Source organism: Nicotiana sylvestris, chromosome 11 (genome assembly GCF_000393655.2).
Source record: "Nicotiana sylvestris chromosome 11, ASM39365v2, whole genome shotgun sequence".
In the NCBI taxonomy this organism is placed as follows: Eukaryota; Viridiplantae; Streptophyta; class Magnoliopsida; order Solanales; family Solanaceae; genus Nicotiana; species Nicotiana sylvestris.
Genome location: NC_091067.1, coordinates 112,903,875 through 112,920,730, shown reverse-complemented (window position 1 = coordinate 112,920,730; position 16,856 = coordinate 112,903,875). Strand labels below are relative to the sequence as shown.

Sequence of the window (16,856 nt, the reverse complement as noted above, 5' to 3'; positions counted from 1 at the left end):
CTGCTCTCTACGTTACTTAGCATATTTTTTTTGTCAGTTCCAAAAAAATTAATCCCTTTCTAAATTTAAAAACAAATTAACTTAAAATTCTAATTCTACCCTTAATGAAAAACTTTTATAATCATACAAATACTCTAACCCCATTTTAATTTGTTTACGACTACAAATATCAAAAGTATTTATTTTTTTTTTAAATTTCGTGTTCAGTTAAATAAGTTCATCGTAAGTTAAAAAAGACGGAGTATATAAGAAGTACGAAGGAACAGCTGATGCAGGCAGCACTTCGTTGACATATCTACTTGCCGCCCGGGGACAGTTTTGGTATTTTAGTAGACCTCTTGCTTTAGAAATATTGTATCTCCTGCTATTGTGTGTGTATTCGTTTGTTTATAACTTTCATACCCTCTGAGTTCTCAAAACGTGGACCATTTACACTACTCAGCTTTTGACGTGTCACTCTCAAATTGCAGCCTTTTGAACAGCCAGTACAGCTAACGTGTACTTGGGTTTCTACTTTTTAGTTCCCTATCATAGCCACGTGGCTATTGAGCTTATTCTCATAGTATTATAATTCAAAAACTCCATGTGAAAGAAGGTAACTTCAAAATCACTCCTTGTAAATACTGTCAAGTGTCAACTTTAATACTCCTATTATTTGCTTAAGGCTAAAAATCAAATATTACACACCTTAATGGTATTTTTAAAATTGTTTTGGTCAATTTAGTTTTCTTATTATATTTTGGATTTAAAATGAAGTCGATTAATTTTACAAACTTTAATTTGTCACTTTGCTTTTCTTTTTTGGTACCATGACTTTGCTTTTGAAATCAAACGTTGTGAGCATCTAATTTTTTATTTTTTCACTCACTTTTAGTATTTAAATAGATTTTAGGTTTAATTTTAATATTGTAGTTTTATTTCACCTTTTTATAAGTTTATTTTAGATAATTTAGAAATTACAAAAAAAAAAAAGTTATATATTTTTAAAGTACTAGTATTAGGGTACGCGCTTTGCGCGTGTACCTATATCAATATATAAATAATTTTTAAAAATTATATATATATTATTCAATAATGTATTTTAGTTACTGAAAAAATATCAAAGAAAGAAAATGTAAGTTTCTAAATATAATGAATGTTAATCTTGCTAAGTTAGCTCATTAAACAAAGAAATCCTACGCCACATAAGTCTTTATATATCTTATTATGATTTATGAGATAATATATATCTTATGAAAATTAGTGTTATCTTTATTACCAAATACTATAAACAGATAACAAAAAAAATACTTTAAAATAATTATTCAAAGATAATAAAATAAATTGAAGAATTTGAATCTTTGGGTCTTTTAGACATTTGTGAGCGTAGAGATAGAACTATAGCTCCTAGAAACCTATAGATAAATAACAATATAAAGTATGAAATAGCTAATATTGAATTATAAAAAATGATGTAATACGATATGAAAAATATGGGGAGCTATCATTTATTAAAATAAATATAAAAAGAAAGAAAAATGATAAGGGTAATTTTTGTGAATTTTTTTTTGTCTTGGGTTATATCCTTATTGCTTCAACTTAACATTTTAGCAATTTAACTTTTAATAGTATATTATAATAAATTTTTCTCTATTTTCTTATTTTTTTCACGGCAATTGCTCTTATTGTGTAAAATAATTTGTGTACCTTAAGAGTTTCATCAACTTGACAAATAAGTTTACTTACATAATAATTTTAAAACAAAATTGAATTGACTTTTTCGTTGCTTTATTAATTCAAAGACTTAATTATTTGTTGAGATTTTATGCTTTTTTGATAGTATAGAAGATACAAATTATTTTCAAACTATTCTCCTACTCGAGCATAATATTATTCTCTTTATCGATTTTATGTAATATTGAAAACTACATTTAATAATTAGAACAAATATTTAATTAGGTAATGTTAGAATTATAGGTTCCCTAATAAGAGGAATCAATGTAAACATATTTCTATGGAAATCACGTGAGTATACAAGGAAAAGAAACGTAATACTCTTAATTAATTCTCTTAAATAATATCTATTTTAAAGTCCTTAATATTGGGGTTTCTTATTTAATTCAATAAGGAAAAATCTAATAATCAAATTTTAGTTTCTTTTAAAGTCCTAAATATTAAGATAATAATTAAATGACTATTTTGTCTAGTGTGAGCTCTATTTTAAAAGGATAAAAAAGGCGAACGACATTTCGCTAAGGGATTTCGTGCTTTTAATATAGTATAGATAGATTAGTTTATTTTTCATTTTACAAAAAAAAAAAAAAAAGTTTCAACAAAAAAAAGGGATATAATTTTATTTAGCTTAGTTTAATTTTAAGTGAAGTTTTTGAGAAATAAATATTGAGTGTAATAATTTTACCTTGCTTTTTATTGACTTATTTAGTAGGAATAAATTTTTCTAGTAATTATCAAGAAAAGAAAAAAAAAAGAGCCAATGGAAAATTGTCACATGGCAAAAGATTCTCTCTTATCATCTAATTCACATGCATTTTTTTAGTAATTTCCTACAAATAACAACTACCCTAGACAATCACACTCCCAATCTTTATCTCTTCCATCAATTAATCCCTATACCTACACCTATATATATACCCACATAACAAAAAGGAAGAAAAAAGCTAAGCTAAATTCTAAGCTAAGAACGGCAGCCCCAAAGCCCAAAAATCCCGGCGGACACCCATCATCTTCTGAATCGGCTGCCCCAATCCCCCAATAGCAAAATACCCCCATAATTCTCCAACCTCATAGTTAAAGAGACCACATACACACACAATTAACAGCTTGTTTGGATGATTGTTATATATCGTTTCATAATGTATCGTATTATATTGTACTGTATCGTTTGATGAATACAATATTTGGATGGATTGTATTATTTTGCCGTCGTTTCATGGTATCATGCACCGGTAATATTATGAATAAACTTGTAATATTATAAAGAAAAATTATGAGATGGTATATAAAAAGGTAGGGTAAATGATAAAATAAATTATTTAATAATAATGAAGGGTGAGATTGAGAGAAAAACACAAGGAAACGACGCGATCACACCAAATCGGTCGTTACATAAAGTGACACATTTCATCGTTGCGTACCGACAAATTTAACAATACGATACAATAAAATTTAAATAACAAACAAAACAAATATTATATTTAAAGTAACAATACGATACGATAGAACTGATAACAACCATCCAATCAAGCTGTAAAAGGAGACAAAAATAAAACAAAACAAAACAAAAAAAAGGAAGGGAGGAGTCAGCCATCCACCCCGCGAAGAAGACTCCTGACAACGCCCCTTTCTAATTTTGAGCCTCTTTTTGTTCTCAACTAAAAAGGCATACGCACACATAGAAAAATAGCAGAGAGTAGAGGCGGACCGAGGATTCGAGCATGACGGGGGCACCACTGTATATGCTAATCGCCAACGATAAAATACGACCTGCAACTCTTTGAAACTTAATGATTATGATGACTTATCATCCAAGTATTAACAAAAAGAAGTTCTAAAGAAAAAGAAAGCACTAAACGGGAAGAGAGAGAATTCTTCGCAATAGGGCGTTCAAAAGTAAAATTATAAAAAACTTACTAAAGAAATTAAGAGTAAGAGTATGTTATTACTAAAAGAATTGAAGAAGAGTCTCAAATTCTTAGTTTCCATTGCCAATTCAAAGTGATTGTTAAAGAAGATTGTGGGAGAAGATTTGTATTTTTCTATTTGTGGAGCGATAAGTTGCAATTTGAGGCTTTCAATTCTAAGGAAGGAATTTACAAAAAAGAATAAAATTAATTAAGTTGACTATATTTTGTATTAGTACTAAACTATAATTGAATATTAAGAAAAGAAGAAGATTAAAGTAAAAATAAAGTAATTTTGCTATTAAATAAAAATTACATTGTATTCAAAGAACTAAAATAAAAAAAAGAAGACGGACTGAGGAAAGCTTTGGGTAGTTTCGAACCCGCATCACCGTAGCATAGGAGAGAATTTAAGTGCCCAAAGCAACCACTTCTTTCATCCATCAACTTGTGTTTGGGGGCACCATTAAAATATTTAAGGGGTCCCGTATATAACTACACACATATATAATATGTATTTACAAAATTTTTGCCGAGGCTAACGGGGTCACGTAACCCGTCAACTACCAACCTAGGTCCGCCCCTGGCAGAGAGAGGAGAACGGACAAACAGAGGGGGAACGACCAAAATCAAGAGAACAAAAGGGAAGAGTGGAATTTCTGATTTCCATTTTTCCTCTCTTGATTTCTTCTTTTTCGTTTCAGTTGTCGTCTGATTTCAATCACACTGAGACTCCTCACCCTTTTCTGGTTTAGTTCGAGTTTTCCGGTGAGCTTCGAGGTCGTCGAAGTTGTTTGTCCGAGTCTCCGTTTCAGTCGCACGTCGAGGTACTGTCGTTTGTTTCCGGTTCGAGTTCCGTTCGCGGTTCCGCTTCGAGTTCGCCAACTCCGATTTGTTTCTGGCTGGAAACCCATGTACGCTTCTAAAAGCTTCGACGAAAATCCGATTATGATATTCTAAGGTTCAATTATTCACTCCTCCGTTCATTTTGTTCCTATTTAACTTTATGTGTTGTTTTGGCAATATGGCTCCTTGCTTTGTGATCAATCATTGGTCTTAGTAATTTTTTATATATATTTTTTTTATCACTGTTTAAATCTACATGGATTCAGCTTTGTTTTGAGCAAATTAATTAAGGAAGATACGTGGGTCATCATCTATTAGCTAAATAATTAAAATGATTGGTTTATGTTGGATAATGAAAGAAATGGGCCGTAGGCTCGTTGGGCTAAATTGAAATGAATATTGAAACTGTAACCTTTATTGCATTATGCAATTGTTTTGCTCGTTAGGAGTATGAGCCGTTAATATTCATAAACATCGTAGCTTGCTTTAGGTGCGATCAATAATAAATTATCGGGTACGGTTCTCATGGCATAGTCACAATACGTAAGTCCCAATTCGAGTGTGCATTTCATGTGACCCGACCATAACTTCGAACAATAATAATAAAATAAATATGTCATAAATCGCGGGTGCATTTCATGTGGCGCGGTTTGTAATGTGTACCAAAACGATAAGTGTACGACATCGCGGCTTGTTCCAAAAATAATTTCATAAATAATTAAAAGCGGTTAAAAGATAAAAATACACAATAGGTTTAAACCATGTATTAAATCAGATAATTAGGCCAATTAATAATAGTTGAGCGATCGTGCTAAAACCACGAAACCCGGGAATGCCTAACACCTTCTCTCGGGTTAACAGAATTTCTTACCCGGTCTTCTGTGTTCGCAGACCATAAATAAGAGTCAAATTTCTTAGATTTGGGATTTAAAATAAACAAGTGACTTGGGACACCATAAATTATTTCAAGTGGCAACTCTGAAAATAAATAAATAATCACATTCGATTAAGGTCACTTTAATTGGAAAAATTCCCTATCGCCTCGGAAAAAAGGAGGTGTGACAAACATAAGTATAAAAATACTCAAAAAAAAAAAAGGGTTAAAAGTTACTACCGCAGTTTTTCACTAATTTCTAAACAAAATTATAGCAGAAATGAAAGTGCATTATCAAACTAGCATATTTACATTTAGCTTAAAAGACTTCACATATTATTTAGTATTTACTATTTTTCAACGCTAGATATTGTATTATCAAAATATTTACAAGAATAAGGAAATCAATAGTAGCTATTATGGAATTTTTTGTGTGTTTTGAACATTGAAAAGACTAAAGATACTTCTCCCGTTACTCATTTCTCTCGGTCTCTAAATCTCTAATCGTTTAAGGATGAATTGATAAATTCAATAACGCATTGGACATATCCATTGATTTTCTCAAAAGTAAAATTTATAAATCTTAAAATGAAGATTATAGGATCACTTAATTAAATATTTTTATATTAATGCTATTAAATAATTTTCTTAATTATATGTTCGAAACCTTAAATGAGACTTTTTTTTAACAAGAGAGAACTTATGCACAACTGATTTAAATAGCTACATATAATTTAAGTAGGAAATTTACTCATGCTAATTAGTGGAACTCAATAACGAAGCAAACTCCTTTAAAATTTAATTTTCACGTAATAGTTCGAACTCGACATTATGATAATTTTTTCTTAATTTCAATTGATTTAAGATTAACTCTAGGATTCTTTGGAGGTGGACTCTAACAAAAGAGCTTTTCCATAAATGAATACAAGTGTATTCTAAATTAATAATTTATATATATTGAATGAATTTTATAAGACAAATATAATATTTAAATCAAAGTTATAAGATTCAAATGAACTCATTTCGGCACTCTAGCTCCATCCCTGAGTATACTGTTATTGGGCCCGTGCACAGCACAGGCTATCCCCCACTAGTTTGATAATAAAAGGTAAAGTAGCAATTGTTAATGTTGGCAAGGCTTTGTGTTTAGAGAGCTTTCAAAAATGAAACTACTACTATTTAACTTGTAACGACTCGATCGATCATTTTGAGTTCTAGCGCGTCGTTCGGCGGGTTGAGGCCACGAGTAACCTCACTTCAGGTATTATGACTTGCACGCGTGGTCGGAGTTTTAATTCAGGAAGTTCAGAAAGGATTTGGAAAGAGAATTCTCGTTGCGGAAGCTTTAAGTTGGAAGAATCTGACTAAGGGTTGATTTGGAGTAAACGGCCCCGGAATCAGGATTTGAAGGTTCCAGTATATTCGTATGTTTTTGGAGTTGGGCGTATGTCCGGATCAGGTTTTGGTTAGTCCGGGAGCGTTTTGGCACATATGGTGGAAGATTGGAATTTTGAAAGAATTTCATAAATTTAGGTTGAAGTGCATTTCAATGTTATCGATGTCCGTTTGGGATTCCGAGTTTGGGAATAGCTCTGTATGGTGATTCTGGTATTGGGAGCGCGTCTGGAAGTGGATTTGGAGGTCTATAGGTCATTTTGGAGTCATTTGGCGGAAGTTAGAATTTGAAGGTCTTGAGAAGTTTGACCGGAAGTGGACTTTTTGATATCGGGATCGGATTCCGATTTCGGAAGTTAGAGTAGGTCTGTAACGTCGAATGTGACTTGTGTGCAAGATTTGAAGTCAATCGGACGTGATTTGATAGATTTCGACATCGAAGGTAGAAGTTTGAAGTTTTAAAGTTCATTAAGCTTGAATTGGGGTACGATTCATGATTTTGATGTTGTTTGATGTGCTTTGAGGCCTCGAGCAGGTCCGTATTATGTTATGGGACTGATTTGTGTGATTGGACGGGGCTTCAAGGGCCTCGGGTGTGATTCGGGGTGGTTTCAGATTATTTTGAGTTGTTTTGCAATAGCTGATGCTGGTGTTTGGTGTTGTTCTTCGCGTTCACGAGGATTCTCTCACGTTCGCGAAGAAGGATTTGGCTTCTGGGATTTTGTTCTTCGCGTTCATGAAGTGACTCTCGCGTTCGCGAAGAAGAAAATCTCTATTATGCAGATCTGATTTTGGAGGCTCATATCTCACAATCTATAAGGAATTTGGAGATGATCCAAAAACAAAAGTTGTAGCTCTTTGTGTCTAGTTTTCAAAAAGTTAAACCATTTTGCATTTGGATTTGTGTACAAAGAGTTATGGCTGGTATACTACAGGCTATCCGAGAAGATGAAGAAGATATTTCTGTTGCACAGGGCTAACTTTGACAGTTTATATCTCAAAATCCATAAGGAATTGAGAGATGACTAAAACATGAAAGTTTTAGATCTTGGTGTCTAGTTATATAGAAGAGCTTGAGTTTCGACATGCCTGCTTAGCTGTCTTTTTAATTTTGTTCAAGGGCAATTTGGACATTTAACAACATTTAATGAAACTTGTGCTTTAATCCCAAAATTGGACCACCACCGCATCAGTTTCCATGTGTAATTTGAGCTTAACCCAAAGCACGAACAAACCGTTGCAGTTCATTCTTTCTTACTTTCCCTTTCCTTCGTCTCTCTGTGTGCTCTGTTGCTTCTTGGCCAGTCTAGGGTAATTTGACTTTTCGCTAATCCTTATGAGTTGTTGCTCTCTTCCAATTGATAGGAATCCCCTTTCAATTTTTTCTCTTAATATTTAACGTTTTCGCTTCTGGTTTTTAATTCAAATTTCTCCATTTTGATTCCAGCTTCTTTGTGGCATGTGATGTATGTATGTCTATGACCTTTTTTTCAGTTTTTCCTTTGTTTGGTGAACCATTTGAGGTTGGTAATGGGACTTTGGTGTATTTGTTAGTTTTTTATTTTTTCTGTTTTTTGGATTTCTTTCTTGCTGGATTTTATATATGCATTGTTATGTGCTCAACAATTACAAATAGACAAAATAGGAATTTCAACCAAATCTCCGCAACGCAGAGTCACAATTATCATTCATAAGCTTCAGGAATGCCATAAGTGCCCAGACAATTACAAGTTCGATTACAACAAAAATCTGAAACAGAAACTAGGATTAATCAACACCACTCGACTTGATTCAACTCCGAGAAATCAATTGAACAGCCAGAGAAATACCTGAAATGGAGTTCAATAGGCAGCTGTTAGCATAGGTGATAAGAAATGGCTATTGTTATATTAAACTGGATTGCTTCAGAATTTTATAGAGAAAAGAAGAATTTAGGAGAGAAGAAAGGTTCAAATTTAGAGGAGATAGGAAGTATAGAGAGAGAAAGAGCACGAAATAGAGAGAGGAGACGTACCAAATTCGTTGAAACCCCTCCTGCACTGAGATAGTGTCATACATTCTAATGGGCTTGATATCAGCCTTTGGTTGAAATTAATCTGATCTGTCCACGTCGCTAACAACTTTTAAACTCTTCTTTTACTAGTTTACTCTCAGCACATTACATGCCACCCTCCTTCAGTTCATTCTTTCCCTCAAGGATGATGTTGAGATTGTTGCAAGAACTCTGGCAATTGGGTCTTAATAAAGGACCAATCTTCCTAGGTCGCCTCTTCCGGTGAAAGGTTCTCTCACTGAATTAGCACCTTAACTGCCACTGCATTATTCTCCTTCACCATTCTCCTATGTAGGATGGCTATAGGCCTAACTAGCATATGTCCTTCCCCAAGTATTGGCAGTTGTTGCTGAGGAATAATCATTGGTCCAATCCTCTTCTTTAGTAGTGACACATGGAAGACAGGATGAATCCTAGCAGTACTTGGTAGCTTGAGCTTGTTGTAGGCCACAGTTCCTATCTTCTGCTCCACTAGATAAGGTCCATAATACTTAGGACATAATTTGAGTTGCCTCCTGATTGCAATTTGAGATAGACCCAATCCCCCACTTTTAATTGTCTTTCAGTTCTCCTTTGGTCAGCATACAATTTCATCCTAGCTTGAGCTTGGGTGAGATGGTCTTTAAGAACCTACTAGAATTGAATCCTCTCCTGAATCAAATCCTGGACAGCTTGCACTGGAGTCTGCAGTAGTGGCCCCATTTGGGGGGTCATAATCGTAAAATGCTTGAAATGGAGTGCTTTGCAAGGATGTATGATAGTTAGTGTTGTACCACCACTCAGCCAGATGCAACCAGTTTGCCCACATTTTTGGTTTGCTCATAGTCATGGCTCTAGGATATACTTCTAAGCACATGTTAAGTCTTTCTGTCTTGCCATCTGACTCTAGATGATAGGCTGTGCTCATACATAGTGTAGTTCCAGCTGCCTTGAATAAATGTTGCCAGAAGACACTAGTAAAAACCTTCTCCCTATCTAAGACCATGGTATTTGGAAGACCATGGAGCTTATATATTTCTTTGATGAATAACTCTGCCACTTGAGCGGCTGTATTGGGATGTTGTAAGGCCAGAAAGTGTGCATATTTAGTGAATCTATCCACTACTAATATTACATCCTTTCTTTGGGACTTTGGCAGACCTTCTATGAAATCTAAGCTGATGTCCGTCCAAGATTGAGTAGGGATCTCCAAAGGTTGTAGTAATCCTGGATTGGCCACAGTTTCATCCTTGCATCTCTGACATATATCACACCTAGTTACAAACTCTTGCACCTCTAAAAGTATAATTGCAGTCTCTTCAAGGTGCCTTATTGGCCAGAGTGACCTCCCATAGCAGAGGAATGCATGGTCTATAGAATTTGTTGCCTTAAGGCCGTGGTTTTACCAACATACACCTTTCCTTTGAACTTAAAAACTCCTGCAACCAAGCTATAGTCCGGGTGTGCAGTTGGGTTGACTGTTACAGCAGTAATAAAATCTTGAGCTCGGTTGTCATTTTGATAACTTCTCTCTATCTCTTCCCGCCACACAGATTGCACACCAGAAAGCATTTACCTCTCCTTGCTCATCTAGGACCCTGGATAGTGCATCTGCCACTCTATTTTCAGCCCCTTCCTGTATTGTATTTCATAGTCAAATCCCAATAACTGGGTTAGGCCTTTCTGTTGAATGGTTGTGGTTACTTTCTGCTCCATCAAGTATTTGAGACTGAAATGAAATTATAAAGTGCCCTCCTTGTACATAATGCCTCCACTTGTCTATGGATGCGCTCCTTTTCATACACTGATTTGCCCAGGTGCCTTGGAGCCAAGGCCTTGCTATAGTATGTGATGGTTTTATTTTCTTGAGTCAGCACAGATCCAATTCCCAGATAGCTAGCATTAGTCTCAATGACAAAGGTTTTGAGTATAGTCTGGCATAGCCAGTACAGAAGTGTTGCTCATAGCCCGTTTCAATTGATTGAAAACTTCTTCGGCCTCCGGTCCCCAGTGACCTGTAGGGACTGAGTGAAACTAGCTTGGCCCCTGGAACAATGGGAATGGCATGGTGATAGTCTCTTGAGGGTGGTAGTGATTTTGATTCCTCAAATACAGAAGCATAAGACTCTAGAACCTGCTGTACTTCTTCTGGTACCTCCTCGTTGGTCTCATCTTCTTTACCCTCCATAGTGAACAAATGTGCTAGGAGGGCCTTTCCCTTCTTCAGTAACTTGCCCATTGACTTAGCTGTGATCTGGTGCATCTCTCCTTGCCCTGTATCACCCTTCAGATCCACCATTTTTTTAAAATTGTCTTAATCTGAGTATGTAAGGTTCATAATCAAAAGTAATTGGAGTATGAGCCCTCATCCAGTCACCCCCAACCCTATATCACAGCTGCCTATATTCAACAACCGGAACTTATCCTCAAACTCAATTCCACTAGCCTCCCATCTAACCTTGGTTACACTCTGGTGACTATACATTTGTTGTCCATTTGCAACTGTCACTCTCAATGGTCGGTCCATCTGTGCTATCACTCCTAGTTCCTTGGCTGTCTGACTGTCCAAGAAACTATGAGTGCTGCCAGAGTCTACTAATATGATTACAACTCTCTTCTTAATCAGTCCTCTAAGCTTAAAGGTGTTAGGTTCAGGGGTTCCTGTCATGGCATTTAAGCATACTGCTTCCTCTTCCCCCTCCTCCAATTCTTGAGTAACTTCTTCCATTTCTTGTATCTCTTCTTGACCTCCCCCTTCTTGTTCTTCCACCTCTGCCGTCATGGTATTGAGTTGTTTATCTTTGCAAATATGGCCAGGGTAATATCTGTCACCACATTTCCAACAGGCTCCCGGAATTTTCCTGAAATTTTGTTTCCTCTGGTTTAACAGTCATGTCTGGGGGTCATTAGCTCTCTCTCAATGGTTTAGTAACCACTGATTTTTGCGCTTGGTAAACTTAAGGCTCTAGAATAGGTTTTTTGTCCTAACCAGTTAGCTAAGCTCTCTATTGTAATCTTTTGCATCTTCTTGATGCCTTTAATACAATATATTACTTCATCAAAAAAAAAAAAAGTCATGTCTGGGGGTCTTCTTGGATTGAAGTTAGTCCTGCTCATTTCTTGGTTAACTGGAGCAATAGTGCCCTTATGCAGCCACTTATTCTTCCTCTCCCTAGTATTAATGATCCTCTCTTGTTTCCTGGCAAAAGACAGCCTGAGATAAAGAATAGGGATCATGCATCATCACTGTCTCGCTAATTTCCTCCTTAAGCCCCGCAATGAAACATTCCAACAAAAATTTTCCGGTACCCTGGGGTTTCTCATTAGCACTAAGGCTCTAAGGTCCTCAAATTTTTGCAAATAGGCATTCACGGTGCTAGTCTGAACCAGCATTTTAAAGTCATTCACCATCCTGTCACCATTAGCGTCATAAAACTAGCTCTTCACATAATTCTTCCCACTTCACTTATCTTTTAGTGAGAGTGAAAGAGAAATACCATGCCTCAACTTCCCCTTCTAAGTGCAAGGTGGTCATCTCCAACTTTTTTGTTGTATCAGTAATCTTATAGACCCTAAAATACCTCTCACACCTCCTCAACCAAGATCTAGGTTCAGCTCCACTATATATCCGAAATTGCAGCTTAGGAGGGAAATTGTCCCCAGCTCTGTTTGCATTCCCTTCTCCATAGTCAATACCTCTAGGCTTAGGTAACAACCCATCACCCTTACTACTCTCCTCTTCGTCGAATGATGATTTCCCATTTCCCCTCTCAATCAACTTCATTAGCGCCGTATGTGTTTCCTCCATCAGCTGCTTCATACCCAGCCAAGTAGAACTCATCTCAGCTAGTTTTTAATCTATAGCATTAAGCTTGGAATCAGTTTCTAACTTATTGGATTGAATCTGACCATCTAGCCTTTTCATCTATTGTTCTTCGGTCTGCTTCGATCTAGTAGCTTCAGCCCCAGTCATTTTCCCACATGTATAATCAAAATCGTCGCTCTGATACCAATTTGTTATGTGCTCAACAATTACAAATAGACAAAATAGGAATTTCAAACAAATCTCCGCAACTCAAGAGTCACAATTATCATTCATAAGCTTCAGGAATGCCACAAGTGCTCAGACAATTACAATTAAGCTGGAATTGAGTTTACGAGTTCGATTTCAACAAAAATCTAAAACATAAACTAGGATTAATCAGCAACACTCGACTTGATTCAACTCCGAGAAATCAATTGAATAACCAGAGAAATACCTGAAATAGAGTTCAATAGGCAGCTCTTAGCATAGGTAATAAGAAATTGGCTATTGTTATATTAAAGTGGATTGCTTCAGAATTTGATAGAGAAAAGAAGAATTTATGAGAGAAGAAAGGTTCATATTTAGAGGAGATAGGAAGTACAGAGAGATATATATATAGAGAGAGAGCACAAAATAGAGAGAGGAGACATGCCAAATTCGTTGAAACCCCTCCTGCACTGAGATAGTCTCATATATTCTAATGGATTTGATATCAGCCCTTGGTTGAAATTAATCTGATCCGTCCACGTCGCTAACAACTTTTAAACTCTTCTTTTACTAGTTTACCCTCGGCACATTACCTACATTCAGTAGTTGTATCTTATTTGATGTTTGAAAATAGCTACATAAATGCATATTTGTGATATACTGTTATTTCTGGTGTTAGTTGTATAATATTGTTTTGAGAGTAAATGGGTTCTTTGAGGATGAACTTAGTAGTAGAATTGTGATTCTATTTTCTCTGAGATTACTCATATTGGAATCTTTCTGCTTATTGAGTTTTTCATCTTTTTTGTGTATTCCATACGTGAATGTGATTATTGTCCGACAATAGTAATAGAACATAAAAGATTTTTAGTGCAGTCAAGGCATTTGATGATATGACTGAAACAAGTGAATTTTTTTTATCCTTTTCTGTTACCATAGGTATTCTGCAATATACACAAGTATCATTCATTAAACCAAAAGGTAGCGTATTTACTTCTAAAAAATTAGTAAATATTTTTTTGCTTTTATTTCAGAATTTAATCTTCATATCACTACGGATTAAATACCTAGATCTCAAAAGAAGAAACTGACGATGACTCTAATTACATGGTGTTAGGAGCTTCAAGTTATCTCTTGTTAATATTTATTAATTAGGATAGATTCTCTTCGTGCATCTTATTAAAAAAAGGCTCTTTTGTGATATACTTGGTTTACTCATCATCTCTGTAGATACTGTTAGTAGTTGATGCTTTTGAATGAATTAATCAACTGTAGAAATTGAAAAACAACTTAAAGAGAATGAATCTGAACCATAGAAGAAGAGATGAATGGAGCTTGGAATAGGATGGGCTTGCTGGTACCAGCTTCCTGAACGAGATATTTCTTTCTTTCTTTTAGTAGCAATTCAGATGCTGATGCTGATGCTGATGCTGGGGAAGGCTTATAATAGTCACTGATGGTATGTGGAATGCTTTATCATCGGATTTTGCAGCATAGTCTTGCAGAGCTTTACCAAAAAAACTTGTTGCAAAGATAGTTGTGAATGTGTGGAGTAGGTTACCAAGTTTAAAAGTGTCAATCAATTAAGTGACTTGCTCAAATCAATTTACTATCATAGTGCGGAATTTTTTTTTATGTCACATTATTTGGATTGTCCTATAATAACTTAGGTTAATTCATCAAGCGTTAGAGGCCTGACGTTGATGGTGATTCACTAGAAGCTCTCCTTTTATTTAGTTTCTACTACGTAAAGGGCTTTATCAGCATCCCTTGACTTTCACTACCAAAATATGAAGGAATTATGGTATTTATGAGAGCAAGAAAAAAAATGTCATAAATAGGTGAAATTTCTTTACTAAAAGAGCTATACTTGAAGCTAGAGTAATTAACTTAGCATCAAATTTGTGCGGAGCATTATATATTTTGAACGGGTGATTATGTGATTTCACATGTACGCAATATGTTACAGATAAAAAATGACCAACATCAAATATGAAATCACATGTAAAATATTATGTTATGATAGAAATTGACTTAACATTGAAGTCTCTGGTATTCCAGAAACTTCTAAGCAATAACTTCAAAAGTTGTGCTACAGGTTTTTGTGGTACCTTAAGTTATTCTAAGGAGTTCTTCATTCGTTATTTTATTTTGCTACTTGAATTTTATTGACAAAAACGTAATTATTTAATTCAATCATGTTTTACCATAGTTCAACCTTAATTCAAGCCAACTCAATTGTCTATGTCTTGAAATTGCAGGTGTTAATTGCCTAGATTTTATGACTATGTTTGACTTTTTTTATCCGCATATAGCTAAAACACCTAAATTAGTTGGGATGGAGAAGGGCTATAGGGTTCTCTTCATGGTTAGATGATATTGAAGCATAAGTAAAAAGGTTTGCAGGGGGGTTATTAAGGGTGTGCGTGAAGACAAGGTCGTTGTTTTTAATCATGTCATGGATCTCGGTGGTGTTTTATTACTCCTACATGGGGAGACTTTTGAAGGCTAAAGCTCTAAATGGTTCTAGCATACGCAGATATATGTCCAGCGAGAAGATAATATAGATCAACCCACACAACCCCATCATGAATGAGAGCAAGCAATTCTACCATTCATGGACTGTGGATGGTTATCCTTACTGATGTAGACAACAAAATAAGTTAGTTACGAAGAAAAGCTATGATATGTCTATCGGGGAATTTTCCTGATGCTGCTTGTGACTACTTTTCTAACCTTAGCTTTCCGCTTTAATTGTCCTACGCCTATGTGAATAGAATTATATGACTCTGAAATTTGGCTGAGTTTTGATGAGGATCTAGAGATGCTGATGTTGTTCCTTTAACGTTTGAGATAATATATCTTTGTGCCTTTTCAAAAAATAATGTAACTTTGTTGAAAACACCAATAAGGTTAATTCTTTGGGAAGAAGTAAAAAGGAAATATCCAGAAAAAAAAATGCAGAATCAATTGATGTATCTATTAGTTGGTATGTATAAACTCTCGCTTTAGATATGAGAATTTAGCAGGGACTGGCCAAGGCCGATATTTTTCAACCTTAATGCTTATTTTTTTTGTCATCGACTCAGCCTCAGGTAGGTTTTGTTTCCTTTTGCTTCGTATCTAGAACTATGCTTAAATCACCACAGATTTAAGTTAGATCTATATTCGCATGAATTGAAATGTTTAAGCTGCATTGTTGGGACGGTGTTGGTCACGGGCCATACAAATCTAGTAGTAAATAAATTAAAAGGAGCAGTTCTATAGTTCATCTCATCACCTCAACATGCAATATTGATCCCTTTCAACTAAGCCGATTTTTTGTTATTGTAGTCCAAGAACGGTTTCTTTAAATCTTCGTTTCTCTTTCATCCCTATCTTTTCCGTCTTAAGTAATCATACAACGACGACGACGACGACGACCCAGTATAATCCCACAAGTGGGGTCTGGGGAGGGTAATATGTACGCAGACTTTACCCCTACCCCGAAGGGTAGAGAGGCTGTTTCCAGGAGACCCTCGGCTCAAAAAGCAATAGGAGATGATATATTAGTACCATAAAAATGCGTATTAAAAATAACAACAATATATAAGAGATATGAAATATGAAATACAGAATACGAAATACGAAATACGAAATAGATGGCTGGTATAATACAACTAGAAGGTAAAGCCCTGCGTCAATAGACGACCAATGACATTCCTAGTCTAACTCCTAACTGGATAGTCTCACTCTATTGTGCTGTAGAAATATTCACACTCTCCCCTAACCTACAACCTTAATGCTCGACCTCCATAATTCCCTATCAAGAGTCATGTCTTAAGTAATCATAGGGGTGCCACAATAGATCTATTTTGTGCTAACCCGCTCAAACCTATCCAAATTTAACGAGTTGAGTTCTGACCCGTCTGTTGACCTGGCCTAAGGGGCTAGAACTCGAAATGACCCATCAAATTACTGGATTAAAAATGATGAAAATAGTGCAACCCAGTGGATTAAAATGGAACCTAAACCCAAACAGGTTTCATCATAATTAAACTTGAAAATTAAAAGTTGGAGTATGTTAATTTGGAAGAG

General features: G+C 35.3%; 2 long non-coding RNA genes across 2 annotated transcripts; one reads left to right on the top strand and one right to left on the bottom strand.

Annotated features, from left to right (window-relative positions):
- Positions 1–7,953: 7,953 nt before the first annotated feature.
- LOC138882358 (uncharacterized) lies at positions 7,954–14,545 on the top strand. The gene is made up of 2 exons (XR_011403946.1): positions 7,954–8,046; positions 14,055–14,545. It is a non-coding gene; the product is annotated as an uncharacterized lncRNA (long non-coding RNA).
- LOC138882357 (uncharacterized) lies at positions 8,384–13,031 on the bottom strand. Its single transcript, XR_011403945.1, has 2 exons — positions 8,750–13,031; positions 8,384–8,564 (listed from the first exon to the last, which is right to left on the bottom strand). It is a non-coding gene; the product is annotated as an uncharacterized lncRNA (long non-coding RNA).
- Positions 14,546–16,856: the final 2,311 nt, after the last annotated feature.